This window comes from Saimiri boliviensis, chromosome 7, assembly GCF_048565385.1.
Source record: "Saimiri boliviensis isolate mSaiBol1 chromosome 7, mSaiBol1.pri, whole genome shotgun sequence".
NCBI classification, from domain to species: Eukaryota; Metazoa; Chordata; class Mammalia; order Primates; family Cebidae; genus Saimiri; species Saimiri boliviensis.
This window is the reverse complement of record NC_133455.1, coordinates 52,333,903-52,349,449: the sequence shown is the minus strand read 5'-3', so window position 1 is coordinate 52,349,449 and position 15,547 is coordinate 52,333,903. Positions and strand designations below refer to the sequence as shown.

General features: G+C 36.2%; 1 protein-coding gene and 1 pseudogene across 3 annotated transcripts in view; one reads left to right on the top strand and one right to left on the bottom strand.

Annotated features, from left to right (window-relative positions):
• OTOGL (otogelin like) overlaps nucleotides 1-15,547 on the top strand; it is a 346,243-nt gene that overhangs the window by 23,253 nt on the left and 307,443 nt on the right. The gene's annotated exons all lie outside the window — the stretch shown is intronic.
• LOC120365174 (U7 small nuclear RNA) lies at nucleotides 13,755-13,808 on the bottom strand (annotated as a pseudogene).

Sequence of the window (15,547 nt, the reverse complement as noted above, 5' to 3'; positions counted from 1 at the left end):
GGGGCTCCTGAGATGTGTTGGAAGTTCATCTTGAAATTCTAATTTCAATTGAGTTATTTTTAAAAACGAGTCTAGCCTTTTCTCAGTCCCTAGTGATGGGGTAAATTATTGCTATCGCTGTTACTGAACCACAGTCCAGCTGACCAGGACCAGCAAGGCCTTACCTTTATTTAGATTTGTTTAGGGAAGCAAGACAGAGAGTCACTCAGGTAACTTTGTATATGGATGTATTTTGCAAAGAAGTGAGGAGAGGAGCAGCATCAGAGGAGGCTTGTTAGTAACTATAGAGTGTCCTTCATGGAATCTTAATCATCGTTGCTCTGAGTTCAGTTGCTACCACTTTAGTGAGGTAATAGCAGCTTTGGATCTCTCTCTCTCTCTCAAATTCAAAACTACTTTTGATCATATTGAAGTTCTAATGACTATTAGGATTACCTTGGAAATTGTTAAAAATGTGGAATCTCAGCTGCCACCTCCAGACCTGAATCATATTCTGCATATTGACATGATCCCCAAATCTTGAAAAGTATTGCTCTTATATGCTGGCCTCTTTATTTTCCTCAAGTCCATCAGTTTTCATCTTTTTATCCCCATTGATCTTTTCATTATTATTATTTGTTTAGATCCCACAGTCCATTATTTGCATAACATTCTCACCAATATTCTCAACTCTCCAGTTCTGTTGCCTTACATTTTTTTTTTTAACTTTATCTGACAAATGTCCAAACCTGGATGAATGCCTCTGTATGCCTTCTCTATGCCTACACTTGAATAGCCTTGCACTGCCACATAAAGTCTCCCTACAGTGGTGCAGATACAGGCAGATTGGTGCCGATTCATGGGGCCTGTTCAGCCTGCCAGTTCTTCCATGTGTCCCTGGTAAATTCTCTTCTTCTGTCTACAAGAATTGTTTTAAACATTCTACATTCTATTCAAACCTCCAATATTCTTAACTTCTCCTCATTTTCAGCAGATGACTTCACCTCCTACTTCCCGAAGAAAATAGAAGGCATCAGATGGGAACTCCCTCAGCTTCCTGTTAGCAAATCCATACCATTCCATCTGGACTCATGTTATTCTCTTTTCTTCCTATTTTAGTCTAGGGAGTATCCTTCTCATTTAGGCCCACTCCTTTCACCTGTATTTTAGAAACTGTCTGCTCATGCCTTCTCACTACATTATCAACCTTACACTGTCAATTTCTTCTCCCACCCTGCCTCCATTCTATTTATTCAACATACCCTTCTCAACTGGATTATTTCCAATTGCATTGAAACCTTCTCATGCCTCTTCCATCTTAAAAACGACCTTCCTTGTTTTCCAACTTCTTTCTGTGCATCTATCTTTCAACTCCTATCTTTCCCATTTCTTTCAATATAAATTTTTTTAAAGAGGTCTCATTGTTTGGTGAGTCTATTTTCTCACCTCAAACTCCCTCTTCAATCCTCCTTAATTTGGCAGTTGTTCCTGGCACTGCACCAAAACAACTTTGGCTAAGGTCACCAATGACCTCCATGATTTAAGTCCAATGGACATTTTCCAGTATTTTTCTTCTAATCTCCCAGCACTCTTTGTTTTGTTGAGATGTGTTTATTTTGGCTTCAATACACCATGCTATCCAGGTTTTCCTTCTTACTTTCTAGCATTTTATTCTCTTTTACTTTGCAGGTGGCTGTAAGCTACTGCTTCTTTCCATTTTATGCTCTGTTGTAAGGTTAACTTCTCTAGGTAAAATGTCGTTAGGATAGAACTTAGAGTGCAAGATGGTTGTTATGAATCAATACCTATGGAAGGAAGACATAGAGATGAGAAAGGAGTTGCAATTTGATGCAGGCCTAGCAAAATTTTGGCCATTAATGGGACATTCTGGTTCATGAGTTCATCTCACATTTGAGTGAAGTGGCCAGCCCTTCATATACCTGCCATACTCATTCATTATATGTGGTTGTCCCCAGAAAAGAAATGAGGTCCTGTGTGGAGCTTTTCCCAGCTAAGGTATATCCTGAAAGAGCTAAGAAATGGAGGATGTCTGCTGATTTTCTCTGTCAATCTGGGCATCAAATTCTCTGTCAATTTGGGCATCAAATCCTTTGTTGGAGGGAGATATAAGTGGTGTATTTCTGTATTTATTACATATTCTGTCTTCTAGATAGTATTTTTGATATCCATGCCTTAATTTTCAGCAATTGGCTAATGATTCCCAAATTTATACCTTCAGACCAGACCTCTGAGTTCCTTACCCTAACACTCAACTGCCTATTGAATATTTTTACTTAGGTGTCTCAAAAAGATCTCAAGTTTAACTTGCCTAAACCCCATCTATCAATAAATCTTGTCAGATTTATATCCTAAATATCTGTGAATCCATTCACTTCTCTCCTTCTCTGCTGTTACTCTTCTACCTATAGTAGGCTCCTGCAAAGTCATTCTATTTGATTTTCCTATATCCACTCCTCCTTTCATCCATTTATTATATTGAAGCCAGCAATATTTTCAAATGCAAGTTTGAGTGTATTAATTCCTCTCTATGCCCCACTCCTATCACTTCAGGGACTTCTCATTGCTGTTTTAGATAGAAGCCAAAATTATGAAAACAGCCTTCAGGGGCTCCTATGGTTTGGCTTCTACCTATGTCTCCCCCTACCTTTACTCTACTCTACTTTTTTCCTCAATTCCTACATCCAGTGACATTGATTTTTTTTTTCTCAGTTTTCCTAATAGACTCACAGAGTCTCATAGCACTGTTTTCTCTACTAGACATATTCTTCCTTCATTCTTCAGCTTGTTAGCTATTACTTCTCCTCCAGTTCTCAGCTCAAGCCTCGTTTGTTCAGGTAAGCTTTCTTAAGTCTCTCATATTTGGTGAGGCTCTTATAGCATTCTGTTTTATTTCTTCATAGCACATAGGTTAGAATGTAAATGTATTCTCATTTATGTGATTATTTGACTAATTTTTGACTTCCCAACTTGTAATCTCTAAGAATACAGGACACTACTGTCCCTTTACAATGTTTCAGAACTTGGCACATTGCTTTACCGAGAGTAGGCCCTTAATACAGTACATGTTTGTTGAATGAATGAAAATCTCCTAACCAGATAACTGATAAGGTTGTTAGCCACCAGCCAATATGCAGTTCTTGGTGCTAAACTTTTTTTCTAGGCTACTTAAAAGGCTCTGGGGAAGAGATTGGTTGAAGTCTGGGTAGTCTGATTCCATGTACTAACCTCAGCCAATCTTCTTCTAGTTGCTTTCTCAGAAGGTGCCTATTGGCATAACAGACCTTGGAGAACAAGAGACTCTTCTCCACTTCAGCCCTCTCGTTTATTTACATTAGAGATTAACTAACATTCCATTTGAATCTTTGGTAGATCTAAGAGAAATAAAACCTACTCACACTGTGCTTCTCTGATTATTATGTGTAATGCCATTATAAGCAAAATTCTTAGTAGGCAAGCCCTATCAAATGTGCTGTTAACTCTAACTGAGTAGAGTTGCAGGAAAGTTACCTTAGGAATGTTCACTACAGCTAACTGATGTTGCACAAAATCTAAACACTTTGTTCATATAAGCTCATGAATACTAATCGCTTTGCTTTGATTGGAAAATTCTCAAAGTGATTTGCCAACACGCAGGAAGTTCACCAATACCAGTCAGATCTGAGGCTGCAGCTGGGGGCAGCTGTTTAATGCAGCACAATTAAGCCTTTCAACATGCAAATGCAAAGGAACACCTTATTCAACTGGAGCTTCAGGGGAAATTTAGAAAGGCATATGCAATTAAGCAAATTGGACAGCTGCCAAAGAAAGAGTTGGCCAACATCTTTAATTTTGCAAAAAGGGTCATTACCAATTTTTATATATAAATCTCCATCTGTCCTTGGAGAGATAATGAGTCCCGGGATACAAAGTGAAGAGATGTTTTTCATGGAGAATCAGTAATACATAAACAATAATATTGATGCCAAGATACATACAGCATCTGCTATCACTGCTTAGCACTGCATACAATTAAGCAGTGCTAAGCAGTGGCCAAGGTCTAGAATTTTCATTATGCATGAATTTTTTATTTTTGTGTTGTGAATAGCTCTCTAGTATAAGTAGATAGAAGATAAACATCACTTAGCATGTTGTCTCCCAAAAAAATGGTTTGGGAAAAAATCTAGTCAAACGTACAAACAACCAGTGTTTAGAAAATAAATGTTAATAAGTATATAGTTATAATTTTTCTTATTCTCAAAGTGAAATCCTGAATTCAACTTTCACTAAAAATATCCTTGTAGTTTCTCTTATATTTTTGTTTCTTGGGAAGCTAAGGGAGCCACCAAAAATAGTTTCTTTTTTATGTCAAGAATAAATCGATTTGTTCACTGTAATAATCATTTTATTGGGCACCCACAATGTGCAAGGCAATGTGCTGGGTATTAGGGCTACAACAGTGAGCAAAACTTAGACACAGTCCTTGTCTTGGCATTTATAATGCAGTGAGTATGACAGGCTATAATTAAGTAATGACACAAACAACTGTAAAGCCACAGCAGTGGCAAGGCATATCAAGGATAATTACTTAGTGCAGTGATTTGAAGATAAAAAAATCAATCTAATGGGTAGGTTGATGTGATGAAACAGGTGAGGGAGGGCTTCTCTTAAAATGGGAACTTTGAGCAGGATAGGGAAAAAATAATTACCTGGCAAAGATGAGAGCCTATGTGCTATCTCTGTGAAGAGAGGTTGTCTGGCATGTAGGGAGAATTGAAGGAAGGCCAGCAAGGCTGCAGTGGAGAGGGCTCATGGGAGGGTATGACAAGAAAGGGGGTACCAGGCTGGGCTCTGTGTGTCATGTTAAGGTGTTTGGTCTTTTCCTTCAGAACAACAGAAAACATTAAAGAGTTCTAAGCAGAAGGTACCAAGGTCCGATGTGTATTAACCCCTAAGATCAATGTCAGTTCCATTTAGATTGCCAATATATATTTGCTAAAACATGTATGGAATAATAAACTGAATTCAGGATAGCTGCATATTTTACTTTATGTTATATCTTACATTTGAGATATTTTGAAAATGAAGTTAGATGCCCTCTTCACCACCATTTTGAGAATGATTAATACATTAATACAATTGAATTTATTGAAATCTTAAAACAGCTTTGCTTTTTAAGTATTGAAACAATCTTGATCACTAAATTATCTGAGAAAGATGAGGACTAATAATGATATCAGTTTAAATGAAAAGAGGATATGAAACCAGAAATGAAATGATGGGGATATGTAGATAAGAAAGTGAACAGTATAAGGTTAAGTTTGGGTATTAAAAAATATAAAAAGTATAAGGTCAGGTCTGAGTATTAAATGAGAATGTTTAATCTGAATGAATGCAAAGGAGCTATTGAAAAGTAAGATGAATGAGGACAAATGATAAGCTTTTGAGCTTTTCTTTTTTATACGTTTTACCAGCTCTGCATCTCTTCCCTTTGGACAGAACCCCTTCTACACTGTTAGTCCTTCCCTGCGGTTTCAGTGAGACTGACCCCACCTACCATCCCAGGAGTGGCCAATCAGAGTACTCTATTTTCTGGGCACAATGGCTTAGCGAAGAGTCTGTGATCTGAGAAGGCATCATCGGAGTCATTCTTGTACTGAAGATAGTGAGAAAGATGTGTTCTGCTTTTTGGGGGTGGAGGGGTGGGGCGAGGAATAGCTATTGTAACAATGGATTAAGATTCAAGTGTACTCCTTTGCCACAGATAAGGAAGGACTTGCCTGAAAAAGAAGCCAATAGAGAAGAAAGCTGAGTCAAGAAATGAAGACAGATTGCCAATGACAAAAGTTAACTTTTTGGAATCAGCTACATATGGAAATTTCCTATTATGTAGCCCAATCAATTTTCTTGTGTGTTTAAGCTGGATTAAGTTGGGTTTCTGTCATAGGAAGTTATGAATCCTTTCTTTGCACCAAAGGTGCAAAAAACGTATCCCAGATCAGTTTAACTGTCTGTCTGATCTTGACACCTGGGATCTTAAAAATACTTATAAAAAGTAGCTCAGGCTATATATTTATATATTCAAGAATATCTCAGGCCTGGCATGGTGGCTCAGCCCAAATTACAAAGTGCTGTAATCCCAGCACTTTGGGAGGCTGAGGTGGGTGGATCACAATGTCAGGAGTTCAAGACCAGCCTGGCCAATATGGTGAAACCCCGTCTCTACTAAAAATACAAAAATTAGCCAGGTGTGGTAGCTGGCACCTGTAGTCCCAGTTACTCTGGAGGCTGAAGCAGAGAATTGCTTGATCCTGGAAGGTGGAGGTTGCAGTCAGTCGCGATCGCACCACTGTTCTCCAGCCTGGGCGACAGAGCGAGACTCTGTCCCCTGCTCCACCCCAAATAGAATAGTTCAGAGATGCAAAGTTCTGCTGGAGATCACATAAGCTTGTAGGTTGGTACTATGACACAGTCACGGTTCACAGCACAGTTGGGACCTCAAAAATGCTTGACAATATTTATTTATTTACATACCTATTTTTAATTGACAGAGAAAAATTGTGTATATCGTGAGCAAGATGTTTTAAAATTTGTATGCTGATGCTAATGGTTAATTAAGCTAATTAGCATATGCATTACCTTATTTTGTTTTGTAGTGGGAACACTTAAAATCTACTCCCAGCAATTTTTAAGAATATAATACATTGTTATTTAACTGTAGTCACCATATTGTACAATATTTTTCTTGAGTGTATTCCTCCCATCTGAAGTTTTATTCTTTGACTGGCATCTCCCCAATCACCTTACCTTTCCCAGCCACTGGCAACCACCATTCCACTCTGCTTCTCTACTTCTGTAAGTTCAATTTTCTTAGATTCCACATATAAGGGAGATCATGTGGCATTTGTATCTCTTGTGCCTGGTTTATTTCACTTATCATAATATCCTTCAGGTTCATCCATGCTGTTGAAAATGCAGGATTTCCTTCTTTTTTAAAGCTGAATTGTATTGTGTACACATACCACATTTTCTGTATTCATTCATCCATTGATTGATTCATCCTAGATTGATTCCGTATCTTGGCCATTATGAACAATGCTGCAAGGAACATGGAGGGCAGACATTGGCAATATGTTTTGTTTTCTGGTTAGGGTCTCTCCCGTTCCCTCAGTATTTTTCTATTTTATAAAAATCTCATTATGCCCTCTATCCTGCCAAGTCTGTCTTCACTTTTAGTAGATGATGCTGCCTTTTTCTTCCGTGAGAAAACTGAAACCGTCTTTCAAGAGTGCCCTGCAAGGGCCAGGCGCGGTGGCTCACGCTTGTAATCCTAGCACTTTGGGAGGCCGAGGTGGGTGGATCACGAGGTCAAGAGATCGAGACCATCCTGGTCAACATGATGAAACCCCATCTCTACTAAAAATACAAAAAATTAGCTGGGCATGGTGGCGCGTGCCTGTAATCCCAGCTACTCAGGAGCCTGAGGCAGGAGAATTGCCTGAACCAAGGAGGTGGAGGTTGCGGTGAGCCGAGATTGTGCTGTTGCACTCTAGCGTGGGTAACAAGAGCGAAACTCCGCTTCAAATAGAGGGCCCTGCAAAATCCTTTCTACCTGCCTACTGATGGCTCAGCATCTGCACTCATCCTCTCTTCTTTTCTTCCAGGCACACAAGAAGACATGTTCTTCTCCCTTCTCAAGACAACTCTGTCTTGCGTTTTGGTTTTCTTTTCCTTCACCTCCTTGTGGACCTTGCTTTGTCAATCTGCTTTTCTTCTGCATTATCAATCTCTTGAAAAATATCTTGATTTCCTCATTTCTCATTCACACCTTAACTTGCTACAGCTTGACTTCTGCCGCTAACTCAAATTGATCTGCTCAGCAAAGCTCACCAGTGGCTTCTACACTGCCAGATCTTTTTCTCTGAACTTCATTGCCACCTCTTCAACACTTGACATTGTTAATGGCCTTTGCTTTGAAATGGTCTTCTTCCTTATGTGATTTGCCATGAGCCTTCCCTCTGGTGACCTTTCTACTCTAGCTTTCAGGTTGTTTCATTTTACAGATCACCAGTGAAACTTATTCTGTCTCATGACTTGCACTAACTAATAATAATAACTCATATTTATTGAATGCTGATGTTGTGCCACGCCCATTGGCTTATGTAATTACAACTCTTTGAGGTAGGTGCTATAATTATCTTTGTTTGCAAATTGGAAAGTTAAGGCTAAGAAAGGCTATTTAATTTACTGAGGGCTTTGCAGCTAGTAAGACATGGAGTCGGGCTGGAATCCAGAGTCTGCTTTATATGACTTAAAGTAGTGAAAATATGATGTACAAACAGAAAAGTGGACAAATGCTGGATAAAGAACCTGATGAACCTTCACAAAGCAAACACACTTGTATAACCTATATGCAGATGGAGGAGCAGAATGTTCTCAGCTCTCCAGAAACCCCCTAATATCATCACGGCACTTCACAAAAGAGCAATCAATATTCAGATCCTAACAATGCAGATTAACTTTGCCTGTTTTCAACTTTATATAAATAGGATCATAAAATCATGCAGCATATATGTAAGATTAATTCGTCTAGTGGTGAAAAGAAAAGCTCATTTGTTGTTATTATATTTTAGGACATCATTGTGTGGATATACCACTGTTTATCCATTCTGTTCTTGAATTGAGGTTTGGGTTGTTTCCTGTATTTTTTCTACTGCAAATAGTGCTACAAATATTCTTGTACACATTTTATATGAACATTGTATGAGTGGAGTTGCTGGGTCATGAGTCATGCCTATATTGGTTTTAGAAGATGCTGCCAAATGATTTACATAATCGATTTTGTCCTAAGGATTGAATACTTTAGATATTATATACACAGAATAAACCCATTATCTCCTCAGTAGAATAAAAAGGTTTCTCTTTTTTATTGATTAGATCTCCCACCTGTGCTCTTCATCCAAAATTTACTTTTATATGTATAGAGGATACTTTTATTCATTTCATATTCAACATTTATTATTATATTGATTAAAATCTTTACTCCTTCATTTACTCCAAAAATAGAATCTTGACTGGAGTAAAATTCTTTTCAAGTGTGCTTTATTCTCTTTTTTCTTTATCCAAATGTCATGGACACATCTGTTAGAAGTTCTTACATTGTTAAGTTGCTCTTTATGTGACTGCCTTTCATAATCTATGCTGAAACATTGTTCATGAACATTGATATGGTAGTCAAAGATGTCATAGTCACATTCTTTTGTTAAAATTTTTTTCTTGGGGTGGGAGGGAGACACACGACTTTGCTTCAATATTGCTACAGCAAGCAATTACTGTTGCACAGTGTTGTAATTGTTATTCCTGTTTGGACCAGCTGACTCAAACCCTAGAAAACCATGCATGATAGAATACATACTGCCAACCCAGTGGTTTTCTGTAAAGGAAGCCCATTGTGAGGACTAATTTTCCACTGTACACTTTTGAATAATGTCTCTCTTCATTCTTTGAGAGATTCCTCTATTCCAGAGATATGCATAAGTTAAAGTCTTGCATTACCCAGCTGAAATGTTATGTGAACATATGCAAGCAAAAAGTCTCCAAATAATGTCCTCATGTGTTTGACTGACTTATATTTGCTTCTTGATTATATCACTCATATGCTCTAGCTATCTTTTCTACCATCTTATCAACTGGAGATAATACTTACCCTGTCATCCATTCCCACTGTTAATACTTATCAATGAAGAGAACAAAATAATCTATATTTTGTTCTTCTTCCATGAAATACTGTTTTCTAAATATATGTAATATTAAGCAGTTTATTAGTACATGCTCTGGAAATACACAGATTATGATCTTCAAACCGTTAGAAAAAAACCTTTTGTTGAGAATGAATGCTTTAATTTAATATAGGGGCATTGTAGTATAATACAGTGGTGGCTGACATTCAGAGTTCCATAAATTATTTTTCTACAGAAGTAATGTGGAAAATATGACTTGAAGTGAAATCACTTTTCACCTTTTAAAACTGAGCATAATTACTCACATCTACTGTGATCTACAAACTGGTAAGAAATAAGAAATCTCATAAATCAATTTTAAATGTGACTGATTAATATTCTTTAAATGTGAAAATACTGGCTCAAGACAGCCAGGACTGGCAAAAAAAATGCAAGAGTTATGCTTTGACGATGCTTTTTTAGTCTAGTTTGAATTACTTGTGCCTGATGTTCAATCCCAACAAGTTTTTTTCTCTTTTCCTTTTGCATGTTGTGATACGTGTCTAATAATACGTATGTTACAAAGGATGATTAAATAGCAAATAAGAGGAATTTCCTGCTACCATATTGTGCATATCTGCTATAACTCTAAATACTCTGTCATTTTTCTTCCCTCTTTTTCTTTCAATAAGTATTTGAAAATCTTTAATATTTCCCTTCACTATTATATTCAAGCAAACTTGACTGTTTAGAGAGCTTCTTTAGCTTCATTCAGAGAGCAATATTTTTTTCTTTTTATGTTTTTATTTTTCTGGAAGGGCAAAATCTGTTGTAAATTGGTAGTTGGTACAGTTAACACCTCACTTGGACATTCATGGAGTGAGACCTGGGTTTAGAGATCCTCGCCCAATGCTCTTGGTTGCTTGGTTACTAAAATGTATCAGTATTTTAATTGATAAAACAACACCTATAATAATGGCTCATGTTTACCGAGCCAGGAACTAGTCTAAGCACTTTATTTACACAACTAATTTAATATTCACAAGAATCCCTGTGGTAGGTATGATTCTCCCTGATTTAGAAACAGAAGATAACTATTATTATTTCAATTTTATGGATAAAGAATGGAGGTCCAGGAAGGTGAGATTACTTGCCCAAGGAACACAGCTAGTAAATGGCAGAGCCAGGAGATGAACTGGAGTGCACTGAACTATCTCCTAACCAGGTTAGCTTGTGAGAATTAAATAGATAATTCTGTTAAGCGCACATCACAACAGTGAATTTACCTAATAAGTGCTCAATAAATGGTGATTATGATCATTTTCATTGAGCCAGCAAGGAAGGAATAAGGCATGTAGGTGAGCATAGGAGGTAAGATGTCTATCATATTCATTGCAGATATCCCTCCCATACCTAGAGCAGTGCTTTAAATGGATGAATGTTTGCATGCAGGAAGAGTCATCTTAAGGCAGCATTAAATTGGATACAATTGATAGAAACCCTACATAAGGGTTCAAAGTGCTTTAGGAGTATCATGAATGTCCTGATTCAATTAATGGTCCTTAATGTTTCTAGAGTGACAATAAATTTGAGAAAGAGTTGTAGGATTAGGAGAAATAAAAATAGGCTATGAGAGAAAGTTCTTAAAAACGTTATTATAATAATAATTTTGTCAGTTTATTAGTTGTAATTATGTCTACTAAAAAAAGAGATTAAAAAAGAATAAAAAGAAAGGACAGGAAAAGAAACCCACAAAAAGATGTTAAGTAGTTGTAAATTTCTCATAGTCAAAAGAATGAACATTGATGGGTTCCTGGATTTAAGAAATGATAACTATTCTGTCTTCAGAAATTTTGTAAATCTGCAGCTATTTCAAATGAATTTTTTTGAATGAATATCAGAAATAATGTTACTGTAAAATTTTTGGTCAATTCATCTTTCTACAAGAAGATTCACTCCATTGAAGTGTATATATTCACATGAATACTTCTAAGAACAATAGTGCTTTATAAAATAGTAATTCTAGCTTAATAGCTGTTTTGTTTTCCTTGGCTGATAATAATCAAATAACTCATTTAATTAAAGAATGCATTTTATTATTAATAGTTCAGGATAACAAGTCAGCTTTTATAGATATATGTAATTCAACAGGAAAAATTATTGAACAATTGAAAAATAGATAATTTATTTGTGCTTTTCTTAGTTCATGTATGTTAATTATCTGTAAGTTGTTCATACAGAAGACAAAAAGATAAGACCTCAGCATTAAAATAAGCATAGTCTCCATATTAAATTTCTTAAGAGTCCTTGGGTGGTTAAAACATTTTCTTGAATGTTAGCCTGTATTAAGTTTGGCTAATGCTACATTTTTTTTTTTTTTTTTTTTTTTTTTTTTGCTGAGAAAATTAGATAATTTCTGTAAAACTATTTTTTAAATTGCATCCCAAATTTTGTGAGGTTTTTATTTAGTATAAAGAAAGTTTAATTCTAAGCAAAAATAAATAAAGGAAAACATATAACAGTATGGTCATCATCACTTGCTTTTAAATAGTGGAAGAGAATGTTATCAAAAATGAAATTTGCTTAAACAATTATAATTGCTATATACTGATTCTACTTGACAAATTTCTGCTTTCAGTATGCCTGCAAAGAAAGAGAAAGACAGATGTTTTTACTGTGTGCTTTATTTATTAGTTTCAACCTTGGCAAAAAAAAATTTACAAATTTGTACGCACATGCTAAAATGCATAAATCAAATTGGTTTATGGTGCTGTGAGTACCTTATATATGTATTTTAAAGTTAGATACAACTAAACTATCAGGAAGAAAAAGATTAGAGTTGGTACAACTTAAGTTTTCGTATTCTTTGAGACAAATTAACTACTAGTACTTTATCCTAAAACATAAATAAAAAATTAGAATTCAAGGGTTTTCAGTAAAACAGTTGTTAACATTCATGTGTTTTTGATTTGTCAGGCCCTGTTCTAATCACTTACCACATTTTAATTCATTTAATCCTCATCACCAACCTATGGGGTAGTTATTAATTATTCCTACTTTTAAGATGAGAAAATTAATGCACAGAAAGCTTAATTAAGTAGCTTTTCCAAGTTCACACAGCTAGTAAGCAATTAATTACTAATTAATTACTAAAACATTTGGGAAACCTCTTTGTGCCAGGCCTATCCTAAGCACCAGGGATGCAGAAGTGAATAGAATAGAAGGGAATAAAACTTATTGAGGGTTTACAATTTTAGGTAGGGTGGCCTGGAAACTTTCACTGGAAGGGTGACTGGGGTACATAAGGAATTAGTGAAAAAGAAGTTTCTCTGCTATGTGAAATGAAAGAATATTTCTAGGTACAGAGCCCTTTAGCAGGGGGTGGGGGGGAAACTATTTAGTGATAAAGCAGCTTGGGTCGATGATTAAACATAAAATATGAACAGCAACCACAGTGCTGATCCTAGATATTTTCTGCTTGCCTCTCCAATCCCCCATCTGCTGTTCTTTATGCTCCCCTGTGCCCCAGAAGCTTTGGAAGTATGTGCTACTTCAGTGAGCCATCTTGGCCTCTGGCTGCTGGTTTGGGTTGCCATTGTGAGTCCCAGCAAGAGCTGAAGGAAAGGAGGAGAGAGACTGCAGGTGTTTATTTCCTTACCATCTCCCTGAGGGAGTCTCCACTGGCTGGTTGATTCTTTCTACCAAAGGTTGTGATTTCAGTCAGGTGGCTCCCTCCACAGGACTCTATCCTTCTGTTTCTCATGACTCTTCCCTTCCATCCCCTTCAGGCTTAGAATGGTAAAGATACTGTCCTGTTAGTAGTACTGGTGTAATTTCCCTAGACCCCACCCACTCCCTTGGAAGGAATCCCTTGATTAAGAGAAAATGCCTAATTTGGGTGTGATTTCCATTTCCTAATGTGATCCTGACCCAGTTGCCATATTAGCTACATGCCTCTGCCAGTCTTCACTGTAATGATTTTGAATTTACTTGTCACCATAAATTACTCCAAACCAATGAAAATTTATGAAAGTGTGTATTTATTAGGTATCTTTTTTGGAGGGCAAAAACTGGAAAGCCTGCTAGACAAATTCTGAAAGAGCTGTAACACATTAGGTATCTAATATACTTAGTGCTTACACTTTCCCTCCATTCTATCCCACTTTTAATTAAACTGTTAATATGATTGACTCTTAAATCCCCTTAAAATTATGTTTGTTTTCAAAGTAGTTTGGGTAACATCCGAGAACACAATGGGTAGACATTGTTGGAGCAAGGAAATACTCAAATAAACGGTCATTACAAAAAGAAGCAGTACTTTTACTTCCAGGGACCAATTTTAGGAAATGTTAGGAAGCTGGGGAAAAATCATTTGTGAAAAGTAAGACTAATGGACTTTTTTTTTTTAATTGCATTTTAGGTTTTGGGGTACAGATTAATGGACTTTTTAAAGGAACAATCAAACATTCTTTTACCTTAAATACCACAAAGGATAAGATTTTGAGAAAGTCATTTTCAGTATTTGAATAACTTCAGGGGAATTATAGGTCATAAATGTCACATAAATGATAGGGGCAGTATACTTTAGAGGTTAAGCATATGTGCCCTGGAGACAGAATACCTGGATTTGAATGTGTACTCTGCCATTTACTTGTTGGTTGACCTACCTTGGGCAGGCTTATTCTTTTTTGTTGTTGTTACTTATTTTATTTTTATTTTATTTATTTATTATTATTATACTTTAAGTTCTGGGGTACATGTGCAGAACATGCAGGTTTGTTATATAGGTACACATGTGCCATGGTGGTTTGCTGCATCCATCAGCCCATCATCTACATTTGGTATTTCTCCTAATGCTATCCCTCTCTTATTCCCCGACCCCCTACTATTCCTCTTCTAACCCCCCACCCTCTGACAGGCCCTGGTGTGTGATGTTCCTCTTGCTGTGTCCATGTGTTCTCATTGTTCAACACCCACCTATGAGAGAGAACATGTGGTGTTTGGTTTTCTGTTCTTGTGTCAATTTGCTGAGAATACTTATTTTTACAGTAGTTCAGATTCTTCATCTACACAATGGTATTAACTTCCGTCCAAGGATGGTATTGTGATAAATAAACAAATTAATACACGAAAAGCAATTAGAACAGTGCTTGACATATAATAAGCAGTATAAAAAATAGGTTTAAGAAGACGTTTTAAAATCCAATCCAAATGAAATAATGAAAAAGTATGCAGCTATAGAAATTAGAATGTTTTATAATAGCATTTCAAAAAAAGTTCTAAAGACTGCTCAGTTTTGACTTTTTATTATGGTATTGTTCAAATATCTATAAATATTAAGTTAGTTTTAAACTTCCAATGCTTATGTTTGCTATATGACCATAAAATGAACACAAATGTACAAAACTACAAACCAATAAAATGTAAACTAGGGACATTTATTTAATGTAATATATATGTGGCTGAAAGGAAATTATTGCTGTTATGGATTCTATTATAGTATAGACTTATTTGGGTTTGATGTACCTATAAAATCTTATAATGGCTCAATTTTACCACTTTTTAAAAGGTTGGATAATAAGGAAATCTTTGTACAACCTGCCATGATGCCATTTTTGTCTTTACTTGGCCCAGATTCATCATTTTGGTATTCAGTACATTTCCATTTCTTTCTCATCAGGCAATGACAAAGCAGTACTCCTTGCTGACAGTGTAATCATAAATATATGCACAAACCCAGGCAGAAAATCTGAGTGGTAGTATTCAGTTATAAGATCATTCAAATAAGCCCAAGTCTCTTTTTAAATTATATTATTTTACACGAGTAAACATATGACACTAAAAAAGAATCC